Source organism: Mustelus asterias, chromosome 7 (genome assembly GCF_964213995.1).
Source record: "Mustelus asterias chromosome 7, sMusAst1.hap1.1, whole genome shotgun sequence".
Classification (NCBI taxonomy): Eukaryota; Metazoa; Chordata; class Chondrichthyes; order Carcharhiniformes; family Triakidae; genus Mustelus; species Mustelus asterias.
Genome location: NC_135807.1, coordinates 32,408,818 through 32,425,310, shown reverse-complemented (window position 1 = coordinate 32,425,310; position 16,493 = coordinate 32,408,818).

Here is a 16,493-nt window from a genome sequence, read left to right as displayed (position 1 = left end):
CCATTGTGCAATTGCGGTTGGCCCTCACACAAGAAATTCAGCTGGGGTTTTGGCTCCTGACAACCAGTGAGTAACACTGCTGCATGTCATCTGGGGCACTAACACAGAGCAGCAACAGAGACCCAACACTGAACTAATACACATTGCAAATGACAAGCTCTTTGAAGCTTTGTGTTAATCTCTTGTTCTGTTAATTGAGCTCCTTCGCATTGTCTGGCTCAATAGCTCAGAAAGATCCATTCCCCCTCCTCCCCCAGCAATATAATCAGCAATTACTGTCAGAAAACAAAACAACAAACAAAACCAGAAATAAGAACCAAAGAATAGAATGTTGCGGGCAATGTTGTCATGAAAACAAGTTCCTGAATTGAGCCAACATCATCAGGCCACTTCTGTGTAGTCACAATGACCAAAATAACTCAGTATTCTATTCTCCAGTCCTTTGTACAAAATATACCTCAATATTTTTAACTATTTACTTTGAAACAAATGGGTAACTTTGATTTTGTGCAGTAATGTATAATGGGTGATAGTCCACATTGTGCAGCTCTAAAAAAGTTTTGTTTCCATAGAAATCAAGGGGCGGCGTGGTAGCACAGTGGTTAGCACTGCTGCTTCACAGCGCCAGGGACCCAGGTTCAATTCCCAGCTTGGATCACTGTCTGTGTGGAGTTTGCACGTTCTCCCTATATCTGCGTGAATTTCATCCGGGTGCTTCGGTTTCCTCCCACATTCTGAAAGACGTGCTGGTTAGGTACATTGACCCGAATAGGTGCTGGACTGTGGCGACGAGGGGAATTTCACAGTAACTTCATTGCAGTGTTAATGTAAGCCTCACTTGTGACTAATAAATAAACTTTAAATGGATTTCACCTTTTCCAATCTCCCTCCAAGCATCATCAATTACTATAGTGCTCCCCTCTGGAATTCTGTACCTATTTCCCTCTGCCTTGCTAATTCCTTCCTTGCTTTAAGTAGCTTTCTCAAAATGCTTCTGAATCCCCTATAATAGCCTTTCTGTTTGTCTCCCCTTTCTCCTTGTTAATCTATTGTATCCTTCCCCCCTTTCATTTTACAGCACTCTAAAATGATTCTCTGCATGTGAAATGTGATAAGTAAATATTAATTAGTGATGTTTCTAGAAGTCGTGCATCCAATGCACACACCGTTATCCTCGAGATGTCAAACTCTATTACACATTCAAGCAATCTTTAAAAAAAGAGTAACGAAGCCAGTTATTGATGTGCAGGCTAAAACGTACAAAGAATCTATTGACTTCTAACTCACTGTAACCATTTGCAAGCTATAATTTGCTGAATTTCCACAGTGTTATAAAAATGCAGGATGGTTCACAGTTAAATGTCACAACAATAACTTGCATTTTCATTGCATATCTTGCATTATGGAACATGACAAGGTTCTTCACAACAGCATCATCAGTCAAAATGTGAAATTAAACCACATGAGCAGGTGACCAAAAGCTTGGTTAAATTAGGTAGATTTGAAGGAGCAGTGGCACAGTGGTTAGCACTGCTGTGTCACAATGCCAGGGACCCAAGTTCGATCCCTGGCTTGGCTCACTGTCTGTGCAGATTCTGCACGTTCTCCCAGTGTCTGCGTGAGTTTCCTCCGGGTGCTCCGGTTTCCTCCCACAATCCAAAAGACGTGCTGGTTAGGTGCATTGGCCACGCTAAATTCTCCCTCAGTGCACCCGAACAGGCACTGGGGAGTTGCGACTAGGGGATTTTCATAGTAACTTCACTGCAGTGTTAATGTAAGCCTACTCGTGACTAATAAATAAACTTACTTTAAGGATGAGAGAATGGTTAGCAATGGCTAGGCACAGAAACTGGGAATGTACAAAAAACCAGAATTGTAGGAATGCAGAGTTCTTGGAGATTTATAGGTTGGTAGAGTTGTGGGACATTCCAGAGGTAGTAAGGGACAAAGCCATGGTGAGATTCCAACTCAAAGATGAGAACTGTAAAATTGATATGTTACTGGACAGTGAGCAAATATAATCAGTTAGAAGAAGGGTGATGAGTGAACGGGACTTGATGCGAGTTCTAATTTAGGCATTTTGGATTAATTACATTGAAAGATGGGAAGCTGGCCAGGAGAGCATTGGAATAGTCAAATATCAAGCTAACAAAAGCGTAGATGAGGGTTTCAATGGCAGATGGGCTGAGGCAAGGATGGAAACAATATTATAAAGGTGGATATAGGAATCCAAATAGTGATGGAAAGAATATGGAGTTGCAGCTCTGCTCTAGACCCCACACTAACTGTGTATGATGTAATGGAGATCTGATAATATTTTTTAAAAGAATTATAGCAAGTTTGAGAACATGGAGTGTTTTTTTATTTGTTCGCAGGATGTGGACATTGCTGGCAAGGTCAGCATTTATTGTCCATCCCTGATTGCCTTGGGAAGATAGTGGTGAGCCAGCCTTCTTGAACCGCTGTGGTTGATGTGGTGCAGGTACCCACTGTGCTGTCAGGAAGGGATTCCAGGATTTTGACTCTGTGACAGTGAAGAACGAGGATGCAGTCCCAAATCAAGCTAGCGTGTGACATGGAGGGGAACCAGGTGCTAGTGTTATGCATCTGCTGTTCTTGTCTTTTTAGGTGGTAGAGGTCTCAGGTTTGGAAGGTGCTGTCGAAGAAGCCTTAATGACTTACTGCATGCATCTTGCAGCTGGTAAACACTGCTGCCACTGTACGTCAGTAGTGGAGTGGTAAATGTTGGAAGTGGTGAATGGGGTGCCAAGCAAGCCCATTCAAATTGTTTCCTCAGAAGGATCTCTTCAAAATGCAGCTAATGAAAATACAACAAAACTTGCTTCAACTTATAAACCAAAGAAAGGGTTTAATATAGAAACATCATTACTCCAAAATTGGGGCCTCACCCTGGGCCACTCCAAGCTCCCCACAATTCTACATAGTTCCTTATTTACAGTGAATCAGCTGGTCAGCTGACTATTACATCACTCTGTGATTGGTTCCATGTTTTACTGGGTCAGCGGACCCTTACATCTTGTTCCCATTGGTCACATTACATCCAATCAAAGTTGTCACCGGTTACATTCTAACATGAATGTCTTTATGAATCATCTTGAATGTTTTATTATATTTGTTGTCCAATTTAAGTGCAAGTGGTCATTATAATTTACATTATTGAGAATGGGAGAGCTATGCATTTTCTCTGTTTTTACGTAAATAAATAGATTGCTCACAATATTGGATGGAAAAATGTGCCATCATGATGAATTCCACACAAATTCCTGGTAAGATTTCTTGTTTCATCAATTACTTTGTTGGGAATGATCTACACCAAAGTGGTCTTGATCTAATTGGGCAGTTCTCATTTTGTATTTGTGTGTGACATTAATACTTTTCCAGGGTTCACAGAAAACATCAATCATCAGGCCACTTTAGAACTTTCATGGCTGACAGGCAGGAATGCAGATGTTGATCAAAGGGTCTGCCCGAAATCACCATGCCAGGGATGATCTTCAGGTCTTCCGGGCTGGAAGGGGTAGTCCATCCATGACACCTCCACCTGGTGGTGATTGGTGAAGTCATCCCTTGCTGCTAGCCTGAGCCCACCCAACCCACAGGACCCCTGAGGGACATTTCCACTATACCTGGCACCAACAGGGGAGCAAATAGCCACTGGACCTACTTCCTTGGGGCCCAAGGTGCCAGGCCAAGGTGTTAGTACCAGGGTGCCAAGGGGCAGTGCACTATTGGCACTGCCAAGGTGCGTGGCTTGAAGGGAAGTTGAGTGGAGGGTCTGAGGGAGAGGAACGATGAGTGGGGGGGGGGGCTCGGGTAGGATAACACTCATGCCTGTGTGGGGTGGGGGGGACGACGATACCCATTTTTTGTGGGTGGAGGGAGGATGCTCCTATTTGGTGAGGGATTTATGGTGCTCTCCTAGTAGGTAAAGGGGGGGCGGGGGGGGGGGGCATCATTTAAATTTTTTGTGGGGGGAGGTCTGTCTCCGAGTGCAGGAACTGGGGAGCTATTTAAAAATGGTGGCCCGGTCTCTGAACAGTGGGGCTGGCCGGCAGATTGTTCAAAATTAGCTTATTAGCATATTCCAGGTGGATGAATCCCACCTGAAAGATGCTGCCGATGTGAGTGGGAAACACTCCCATTTTCCCACCTACGTGGGCACTTAGTCCCAATTTGGGAGAATCGCGGCCGGAATCCATTCCATTAAGTGTTCCTTTTAGCTTCCCGATGGTCCAGTATACTGCGAAGTGACACAGTTAGTTTCTTATCTGTGCTTTTTGCTGATCTCAGTCAGAGCAGCAGTTGAGACACTAAAATTAGCGTTGAGTCAGAGAAAAATATCAGAAGAGCATCCCGAGTATATTATAATAGGACAGAGCTGACGAGCAGCAGTTATATCTGTACTATATGCAAATCTGAAAAATGAGTGTAACTATCACTCCCAACTTTTGTGTTGAGCAAACTGAAACAGAAACCTTGTTGGCCCAGGGTTAAGCAACACTGCTTTATAAAACCCTGACTATTACTATCCCTGACATGCACACACCTAAGTCCTTCACTTCTCCTTAATTGGATAATTCTTCCAAAGAGCCATCACAAGCACAGTGGGTTGAATGGCCTCCTCCTGTGCTGTATAATTCTATGACAAGTATCTATTAATTCATTCATGTATGTAGATATCAGGTAAGAAACAAGACCCAACTCGGTTTTGAAGCCTACCACAGTTAAATTTCTGTCAATATTCACTTACCTACCAAAGGAGGTTCTAAGGCAAGTAACCTGATGCTTCAAAGATTCAATTAGACAATCAGCTTGAGAGTGAACTGGTTATGCTTGAAAGGGCAGCACAAGAGCAAGCTGAACAAATCTAGATGGGTTAAATTGGGCTATGCAGAGCCAGCTTTTAGGCCCGAGACAGCCACTTAATGCTCAAAGATGCACACACAAGTTCCCTCTGTTCCTATGCATTTCTCAGTATTCTACCATTTGTCCCTTGCTTTGTTTGCCTTCCCCAAATGGATTACCTCACAATTCTCCAGATTGGAGTCCGTTTGCCATTGTTCTGCCCACTTGACATCCACTGTATCTTCCCATAGTCTACAAATTTTTTCTACATTACCAACTACATACAATTTTTGTATCACATGCAAACCTCTTAATCATACTCCCTATATCCAAGTCCAGATAATTAATACAGACCGCAAAAAGCAAGGGGCCTAATACTGAACCATGTGGAACCCCACTGGGATCAGCCATCCAGTCACAAAAACACAAATTGATTGTTACCCATTGCTCCCTATCTCTGAGTCAATTTTGGATTGACCTTGCCACTTTACCTTCGATCCCTTGATCAGTCTGCCATATGAGCCCTTATCAATGGCCTTGCTAAAATCCATCTAGGCTACATCAAGTACACCAATTTCATTGACCATCATTGTTATCTCCTCAAAAGATTCAATCATGTTAGTCAGACCTGACTTTGCTTAACAAATCCATGCTGACTGTCTTTAATAACTGTGTCTTTCTAAATGAAGATTTATCCTGTCCCTCGGAATTTTTCCAATAATTATCCCACCACCAAGGTTCAGGTTGACTGGTCTGTACTTGATCTATTCCTTTTTCTCCTTTTAAACAGTGGCACAATATTAGTTGGCCTCAATCTTCTGGCACAACACCTGTAGCTAGAGAGGATTGGAAAATGATGATCAGAGCCTTTGCTATTTCATCTCTTTCTCTCCTTAACAATCTAGGATGCATTTTTTTCAAGGCTTGTAGATTTATTCATTTTTCAAAGATGTTAAATCCCTTAATACTTCCTCTAACATTTCACACTCCTGCTCCCTGATTACAATGTCAGTATCATCCTTCTCTTTTAATAAAACAGATGCAAAGTATTCATGAAGAACAATAGCAATGCCCTCTGCCTCCACGTAAAGGTGAACCCTATGGTACCTAAGAGGCCCCTTGCTTTGATATTTGTCACTCTTCTTTCCATTGCTTCCTGAGCGCATTTCTAGAGGACCTTACGCACCAAACACCTCTCCCCCCACAACTCTCCACTCAGATACAGGATGCCTCTGCCCACCAAGTTTGTCAGAAAACCTTGGAGCTCGGGCTCTCACATGTTCAGTCATTCCTCAAAGTATCACAGGCCAGGTTCCCTTTTCAAAAAATGCCAAGCATTTTTGTAGCCATAATGCAATTCCTCTTTAAGATGAGCACGCCGCCTTTCAGTAGTGTTAGCCATTACATGTATGTAGCCAATGAACAGCATTGATAGCATTAGCTGCCCACAACTACTTACCATGGGAGGCAGCATCTTAAATTTGCATTGCGATGAATGGTGCAGGATGTTCATTTGCAATGTGGGAGTTAGTCATTTTAATAATCCCCATTGTTATTTCCATGTTTTCTGTGATTATACCTTCCTATGTCTGGGCTTGCGTGTGAAGAATGAATATTTGATCTGACAGTACCTGTGAAACCATATGCAAGTGCATCATCTTCTTCAGAAAACAAGGGAACAAAACTAAAGAGAGAAAGGAATAGGATTTCTTGTAAGAGTCTCTACTCAAGTCTGTGTGTTGAACAGGGGAAATTTAAACCATGTCATTCTGTTTTCCTCTCTCAATCAATTGTGTTGAAGGTTTATAAAATAATAGCAAGATACAAAATACTAACGAAAGAACCCAATACCAGGTAATCAGAAAATGAAGTCCATCATCAACCACCACAAGTTTATTGCTGAAATATAAAAGATACTAAAGTGAGCCCAAGAGTGAATTCATGTCTCATTGCAACACATTCAATAAGGATCGGATGGCACTGGGAAAGATGCCAACACACATCAAGCCACTTCTTGACGTGGAGTTGGCAGAACAAAGGAAATCGGAGGAGATAAATACAATAGTGCCAATAACTGCTGAAAACAAACAAATGAGTGTTCGACAACATGTGAGTTTAAAGAGATATGGGTTATATCTTTGGCTGGGGAGGAAAACTCTGGCAAGGAACATTACAATCACTAAAATGATGTAGGCATGAACTATTATTGCTGGGGATAAAATGTTTTCCGATTTTATGTATGCAAATATGTCCATATATGAAATGTGAAGTGCCCTCTAGTGTTCCAAAACATTGAGGTAAATTTTCATTTTCATCACCTAAGTGGCTATCTGGTGGAGAAGATAGTCTGCCAGTGTGGAAGCCATCCAATTGTCATCCAATTTCTCCACTATACTAGATTACCATGCAGATAGTGATGGTAAAAATCAGTAGATCATCATACAGAAAAGAAATTGGAACTGAAGTTATGCAGCTCTGGTCACTTGGCCAAGTGGGAAAATAGTTTAATGATTGTGCAAATCATTCCTTGCCTACATACTTTCCCCATCAAGAATTTCTACTGATCTGTTCCAAATGAACAACCAGAAGTTCCATATTCAGATCAACCATCTTACACCAATCATTATTGCCATCAGAATGGCAGCACAGCAGATAGACTACAGACACATAATCAGATTTAGAGTTTGCAAAGTAGAAGACTGTGAAGTGCAGAGGTTAAATTATAGATTCCATTCATGCAAAGCAGCATATTTCCCAATATCAACCACTAATAATGACTGCTGAAAAACGCCTATGTTTCAAAGGGCTGAGTTTGGCAACACACTGGCGTCACCATTTGTGAGAAATGAAAAAATGGCTAAGGCATTGAGAAGTTGGTGATTTTAAAAGGTTTTGCACCCCTTTTTCATGTCACAAACTTAAAAAAATAAGCAAGGAGCCAGTAGTTCTATGAGCTTTTCTTGTTAGTTCCTATTAACAGAGTACCAATTAAATTGGCAAGCATTGAATCTTTACCTTGCGTGAGTCCTAATTGTATTAGTATGCCAGTAATGTAACTTTAAATCCCTGGGTTGCAGGCAGGCACAGACCTGCTCTTTCCCTTCAGCTAATGTCCTGTTTTTCTGCTCTGTGCTTACACAGATTGACAGAGTGCACTGAGAGGTTAGTGAGTGATTGACCCAGCTCCCTACAGGCTGCCCTTGTAAACACATCAAATAATTGCTATAATAGGAGGGAAATGACTTTGATCCACTTCTATAGACTCAGCATTAATTTACAAAAATACAGGCCCAGGTGCCATTAAAGAAGATCCTAGGTTAAAGACAAAGTGCAATCAATTCCACTCAGGAAGTGTCTCCAAATTCCTTTGAATGTGATGCCAAACAGTTTGACTTGCTTTTCTAGTGTTTCTACTTGCTTAGGTTTTGAACAGTCAGACTGAATTTCACACAAGGCAAATCTATAAAATGTAAGCCATGCCTCCTTGGTCTACTGGTTCCATTTTCTTCTTGTTTTGCATTCTTATTTATAATATTAAGGCGATTAGAAACAATATTAGCAGTCTAATTTTGCAATCCTGACAAATTACTGTTGGGTAGCTAGGATGTAGGTAGGTTCAGGCCAACAGTGAGAAGGGCTAAGCTTTTTACATCTTGCAAGGACAGTCCCTACCATTCGCTTTAGTTGTGTACAATTGTTCAACTGTTCTGTTTGATTATGCAAACCTGTTTACTATTAATACTTCCTGTGCACTAAGCCTGGGTTGTTAAGCTTCTGTGGTGAAGCCTGGGCATGGAGTCAGAGAAAATTAAACAAGCTATGGAAGTTATTGGAAGCGAGAGCCATAAACATGGAGCAGACAGCAGCTACTTTCGCACTAAAATCTATTTTGAGCAACAAACTCTGCCATTGGTATTTTTCGCAACTTCCTCTCACTCCTGAGACAGACACCCTTCAACCTTACGACAACTCAACTTCTGATTTTGGGAAAAATCATGGCTCCAGTATGCCACAAAAGCATCACGCTGGACAGGTTCATGTTCTATGTAGTTAAGGGCAGAAGCCTTATGTGAGTAAACTTTAAGGTAGGCTTGGATTCAAACTTCAAGACTGCACAGGAGTACCAATTATTGTGATCGATGCTTCTCGTGCACCGCCTTTAATCTGGTCTATTGCATTCATTGCTCCCAATGTAGTCTACTCTACATCGGAGAGACAAGACACAGACTGGGTGACCGCTTTTCAGAACACCTTTGCAAGTAGGACCCAGACCTGTTGCTTGCCATTTCAACACACCATTCTGCTGTCATGTCCACATGTCCATCCTTGGCCTGTTGCAATGTTCCAGTGAAGCCAAATGAAACTGGAGGAACAGCATATGATTTTCCAGTTAGGCACTTTACAGCCTTCTGGACACATGAGTTGTCTCCCCCAACTCCACTCCATTTCCATTTATTTTATTTCATTTCTTTTTATCTTATTAATCTATTTTTATTACTTTATATTCCTATTACATGCTTTAAATTGTAACTTCTTCCATTGTTTCATTTGTCCACTTCTAAATCTCACTTTCCATCTTGTTTCCAACATTTCCTGTTTCTCTTTCAGATTCCACCATCCGCAATATTTTGTTTTCGTCCTACACCCATTTCTGTGTTCCCTATGTTCTAATACCCAGGATGTTTATGGTGGGAGATTCAGCAATGGTAATGCTGTTGAATGTCAAGGGGAAATTGTTAAATTCTATTGTGTTGGAAATGGTCATTGCATGCACTTGTGTGGTCTAAATGCTACTTTACCACTTAATAGTTCAAGCCAGAATGTTGTCCAGTTATTTCTGCATGCAAACTTGGAGTGCTTCAGTACCTAAGTAATTGCGAATGGTGCTGAACATTGTGCAATAATCAGTGAACATCCCCATTTCTGACCTTATGATGGGAGGTAGATATTGAGAGCAGCTGAAGATGGTTGGGCCTAGGACTCTACCCTGGGTAACTCCTACAACAATGTCCTGGGATTGAGATGATTGACCTCCAACAATCATAATTATCTTCCTTTGTGCTAGTTATGACTCCAACCAGTGGTGAGCTTACCCCCTGATTTCCATTGACTTCAATTTTGTTAGGGTTCTTTGATGCCACACTGGGTCAAATGCTGCTTTGACGTCAAATGAAATCATTCTTATTGCATCTCTTGAATTCAGCAGTTTTGTCCATATTTGGCCAAGGCTGTGATGAAGTCTGGAGCTGAGTAGCCCAGACAGAACCCAAACTGAGCACCAGTGAATAGGTTTCTGCTGTGTAAGTGCCACTTGATAGCACTGATATACCTTCCATCGCATTGCTGATGTTCAAGAAAAAACTGATGGAGCGACAATTGGACAGATTGAATTTCTCCTGCTTTTTCTGGACACAACATACTTGTGCAATTTTTATCATCGTCTGGTAGATGCCGGCGTTGTAGCTAAACTGGAACAGCTTGTCTAGGGCTTAGCTAGTTCAGGTCTTCAGTACTAAAGCAGGAATGTTGTCAGGACCCATAGCCTTTGCTGTATCGAGTGCCTTCAGTCATTTATTGATATAATTTGGACTGAATCAAATTGGCTGAAGATTAGAATCTGTGATCCTGGGGATCATAGGAGGAAACTAAGAGGATCATCCGCCCAGCACTGTTGAAGATAACTGCAAATGCTTCAGCCTTGACTTTTACATTAATATGTTAGGTTGGGATATTTCTGGTTTTGTTTAATTGCTTGCCAATTGATGACCAAATAGAACAGGACTGCAGAACTTTGATCTATCTGTTGGTTGTGGAATTGCTTAGCTCTATTTATCGCTTGTTGGTAATGCTGTTTGGCACACAAGTAGTCCTGTGTTGTAGCTTCATGAGGTTGGCACTTCAGTTTTAGATATGTGTGATGCTGCCCTTGGCATGCTCTCCTGCACTTATTGAAGAGGTTGATCTCCTGGCTTTTTGATAATGGTAATATGGCATAGATCAGATTGTGGGTGAGCATAATTCTGTTGCTGTTGATGGCCCACAGTACCTCATGGATGCCCATTTGATTTTTTCAGTTCTGAATCTATTTCATTTGGCATGGTGGTAGCACTGACATTATCCTCTGTCTTCTAAAGTACAATGAGATGGTCACTTCTACTAATACTGTCATCAATGAAGCATCTTTAACAGATTGATTGGTGAGGGTGAGGACATGTAGGTTGTTCTCTCCTGTCATTCTCTCACCACCTGCTGCAAGCCCAGATTTTTCCTTCAGGATTCAGCCGGTTAGGACAATATAGTGGTGTGACCAAACCATTTTTGATGATAGAGATTGAAGTCACCCAACCAGAGTAATAAGCATAGATTAGGCTTAATTTCAAGCAGTGTTTTAGAATTCATTTTACAGCCAACCACTTTGCTGTGGATCTGGAGTCACATGTAAGCCAGGCCAGGTAAGGCGGCAGATTTCCTTCCCTAAAGGACATTAGTGAACCAGATGGGTTTTTATGACAATGACATCATGGTGATCATTAATCCCAGATTTTTATTGAATTCAAATTTCACCAATGGCCATGGTGAGATTTGAACCCAGATCATTACCCTGGCTCTCTGGATTACTAATCCAGTGACAATAGTATTAGGCCACAGCCTCCACTAATACTGTTTATCAACAGCATACATGGAACAAAGACTACTTTTAACTTGGTGCATTCTCAGGGAAGTAGTATACAAAGGAGCCATACATTGAGTGATATGGACCATTCCCAGAGTAGGGTACGTTATTGCTTTTGTAAGGCACAACATCTGTTTTCAGTGAGAAAAGGGCGAACAAGACATTTCCCAATCTTAAATGATTGCGCCGACCTCAAGTTGGCAGTTGCTTTCAAAGCTTTTGAGTGCCGAAAGTATTCTCTTTTTATTAACCCCACTGTCCTTTTAATTCCTCACCCATTCAGTACTGCAGAAGTATACTTTGCACAGTAGCAAAATGTCACACACTACACAGAAGCTTCATCTTGAATTAAATCCTTCCTTCCTAATACCACTTTAACAAGGCTAGAAATCCTGCTGAGAGTAACTAACCTCCTGACCCTCCAAAGTCCACCATCTACAAGACACAAGTCAGGAATGTGATGGAATGCTCTCCACTTGCCTGGATTAGTGCAGCTCCAACAACACTCAAGAAGCTCAACATCATCCAGGACAAAGTAGCCCACTTGATTGCTACCCCTTCCACAAACATTCAATCCCTCCACCACCAACAAACAGTGGCAGCCATGTGTACCATCTACAAGATGCATTGCAGGAACTCACCAAGGTTCCTTAGGCAACACCTTCCAAACTCATGACCATTCCCGTCTAGGACAAGAGCAGCAGACACCTCCACCTGCAGGTTCCCTTCCAAGTCTCTCACCATCCTGACTTGGAAACAAATCGCCCGTTCCTTCACTGTCATTGGGTCAAAATCCTGGAATTTCCTCCTTAACAGAAATATGGGTTTAAATTTAAATATAAATTTAGGTGCACCTAATCCTCAGGGACAATTCAAGAAGGTAGCTCACCACCAATTTAACAGGGTTAAGCACTCACCAAAACTGAGTCTAAGCAAATAAAGGTTAGATTCAAGTAGCAGGAACCAGCTACTTGCATCTGATAATGTTCATGCCATTGCATATTTAAACTGCAACAGTTAGGGATTTGTATCCCACTGGATCTGCTATTCAATTGTTGGATTAATAAAAGACCTTCTTTTGGGAATGAGCTGCACATTCTTCAAAGACTGTTGAAGAATTTGTAGCAGTCCAGTTGCAATATCTCTGCACATAATACCTTCGTACAACCACAGTGCACCTACAGCATAGTACTACATTTCAATCATATAGACCCCTGGAGGAAAGGTATGACAGAATCTTGATACTGGGCTTTATACTCCACAGTAGTGCTCTACATTTCATTCCTACAGGGATTCCCGCGTACACTTCAAGTCTCCAGTAGGTGGGACAAGGGGAAAGGAGAAATAAAACAATTTCCCCTCATTGTCCAATCTAGCTTAATCCCTCAAAGGAATTAAGATGGAGAGCAAATTCATTATTAGATATGAATCCAACTGTTCCAATGCCATTTCATGACCGAACATAATGAGTGCATCACCAACTAGAACATTCCATTGAACGTCAACTGTCTGCTACTGAAATATTTAGGCATTTATGTTAGAATTAGGATCTTATTAGGGCACCAAGGAGAAGGGCTATGGTTATTATTAGTTTGCCAATCACATTTAATTTGTAGAGATATAAATTTGGTACAATTATTTCACTCCAGAGATTTTAGTTGAAAGGGATAGCAATAGATGGAAAGAGGATTAGGCATAATAAGTTGAGGTATCTTGATCAGAATAGATTTATTGGACCACTTTGTGCAGGGCTAATTGTACAGGGATCGTATTAGGAATGTAATTGAATTGTTCTCAATTAGTGACCAGCAGAATATTCTTCTTGGCTGCATGTCATGTTTTCCATTTCTTCTCCCTCAACCTTTTTTTTTGTTCCTCCTCTAGCAAAGGTTCTGCTTGAGTCTCCTCTTTGCCTTGCTGCACAGTTATATCTCTTTGTAGAACAAACTTGTAGCTGATGGTAATTGTCCCAGAGCTCTTTATTAGAATTTTCACAATAACGTCATTGCTGTGTTAATGTAAGCCTACTTGTGACACTAATAAAACTTCAAAAGGAATAATTTCCTGTCCAGTCCAAGCTGCAGAACTTCTCGTTCTAGTTTATGTCTTGTGTTTCAGTTTGACTTCTGTTCAGATGTTTTTCAATGACGCTGTTAAGACAAAAAAAGGCATTCATTGATACAATATATTTCATGACCTCAGAGCTTCCCAAAGCACTTTGCATCCACTGAAGTCGGTTTTTTTCAGGTGTTGTCAAGTAATGTAGAGCGTGCAACAGAGATTAAGTGCACAATAACATTCTACAAACAGCACTGAGATACTGACTAGATAATCTGTTCTCTTAACATCTACCAAGAACTGGGAAATGGAAGATCTGGTGTCAAGGAGAAATCCGAAATGCAACATGGTCACCACAAAACAACCCCCTCTGAGCAGCATGGAGCAGTTTGAACACGGACACTTACCTCCTCGCTCACCCTCACTGATCAAGCACCTGAATCCGACTTTTATAGAGGAGGTATTTTCCTGACCGATCGGCTGCAGCAAACGAGGTCATTAAGTCAGGTGAGCTGGAACAATTGGGAGTGAAGCTCACTAATGACATTGTGATGAATGCAAAAAAATGCAAATTGACGTTTCGCCTGTTTTGGGCGGGTTCTCTGTCATGCCAATTTTTTTTTGGTAAAATATGAATGGGCGCAAAAACGGGCGCCATTCCTGCTAGTCACATCACGCCCAATTTTACAACATTTTCCCACTGCAAAACGGTTGCGATGAGGTATAAAATTCCACCCATAGTAAAATAATTTAATCAATTATGTTAAGTCTTTCTCAAATGGCCTATGTGTTTTCAGATGATCCTTCCTTCTACATCCACTTGATAAAACAGAAGTCTCGTTTTAGAGACAACAACTCCAGGGATCCAGCTCAAGGCCCACTACCAAAATTCCTCACATACACAGTGTCATCTACCACAAACGACCATGACTTGCCTTCTGACTGTTTTGGCTGGACTCTACCCTCCCCAGCAAATTTGGAAACACATGGTTCAGTCTCATCCTGAGACGATGGTTCATTAACAACTCTGTTGGCGGGACTCCTGTTGTTGCATCTAGAGTGGTCCGGTAACCAAGAAGGAAGCGTGAGATTCTGGTATTCCGTGGGTGGAAAAACATTGGCGTAATGTTTCAATGGTAGCGTGCAATTTGGAGACTTCATCTCAAAAATATCCATCCACTTAGAGTGTGAATCAAAAGTGAGCAAAAACATTGTGTCCATGAATGGACAAACAGAACCAGTATGGACTCATACACATGGCCAGCCACACCACTCCCAAAGCCCAGGCAATCTTTGTTGCAATTGGCACTGTTCACAGTGCTTGACTAGGCTTTCGATGTCGGCATCAATGCCAGGCCACCAGACATAACTTCTGGTGAGCATCTTCACCTTCGAGATGCCCGGATAAACACTGTGTAATTCCATTAGACACGCACAGCTCACTGCCTGGTATAGGGATGACTACTCTTACTCCCCAGAGTATGATGCCTTCCTGGCAACTCAATTCACTCTGTGGGTAACAAATGGCTTCATTTCTTCAGAAACTGGTTCATTGGCCCAACCTGTAAGTATCTTGTGTCTCACTTTGGACAGAAGTGGATTCTAACTGGTCCAGTACCAGATTTGTTTTGCTGTGATTGGCAATGTGTCCAAAAAATTCAACACCATGACAATTTCCTGTGGTACTGGAGCAGCTGTAACACTTTCTTGTAAAGGTAGGCATTTAAGTGCATCTTCATCCATTATGAGTGTTCTAGGTCGGTGCTTGAATGTATATTTATAGGCACAGTAAAAAGTTTAACAACACCAGGTTAAAGTCCAACAGGTTTATTTGGTAGCAAAAGCCACACAAGCTTTCGGAGCTCTAAGCCCCTTCTTCAGGTGAGTTACTTGGACTCTACCCTCCCCAGCAAATTTGGAAACACGTGGTTCAGTCTCATCCTGAGACGATGGTTCATTAACAACTCTGTTGGCGGGACTCCTGTTGTTGCATCTAGAGTGGTCCGGTAACCAAGAAGGAAGCGTGAGATTCTGGTATTCTGTGGGTGGAAAAACATTGGCGTAATGTTTCAATGGTAGCATGCAATTTGGATATTTCATCTCAAGGGAGGGTAGAGTCCAAGTAACTCACCTGAAGAAGGGGCTTAGAGCTCCGAAAGCTTGTGTGGCTTTTGCTACCAAATAAACCTGTTGGACTTTAACCTGGTGTTGTTAAACTTCTTACTGTGTTTACCCCAGTCCAACGCCGGCATCTGCACATCATATTTATAGGCAGACAGAATTAATGGCCAGCGTTGATTTCTTGTGGATGTGATTCGTGGAATAGCCTTCTCTTCTTTAAAAAGACCCCCAAGAGTGGCTTGGGGTCAGAAACAATGGTAAAGTGCCTACCATATAAATACTGGTGAAATTTCTTGACACCAGTAACTATTGATAAACCTTCTTTCACAATTTGTGAGTCGCCTTTTCGGCCATTGAGAGGGTTCTTGAGACATATTGACCTTTCAGATCTGTTGTCTATCGTATGGGATAACACTGCACCAATGCCATACGGAGAGGCATCGCAGTTCAACACCAGTTTCTTAAACTGGTTGAAATGTACTGACGAGTTTGAAGAATGCAGCAATTGTTTGTCGCTTGAAAGCTTCTTTCTGAGAAGTCTTCCAGGACCAACGCTGGTGTTTCTTTAGGAAAATAGGAAAGGGGGCCAGTAACATCAACAAGTTTGGTTTAAAAAAAGTGCCCATAGTAACTTACTATTCCCAAAATTACTTGAGCTCAGATGTGTTTTTGGGGGCCGGTGCCTCCTTTATGGCCTTGACCTTGGCTTCCATGGGGTATAATCCATGTACATCTACACAGTACCCCAGGTAACTTACCTCAGTTCTCTTTCTTG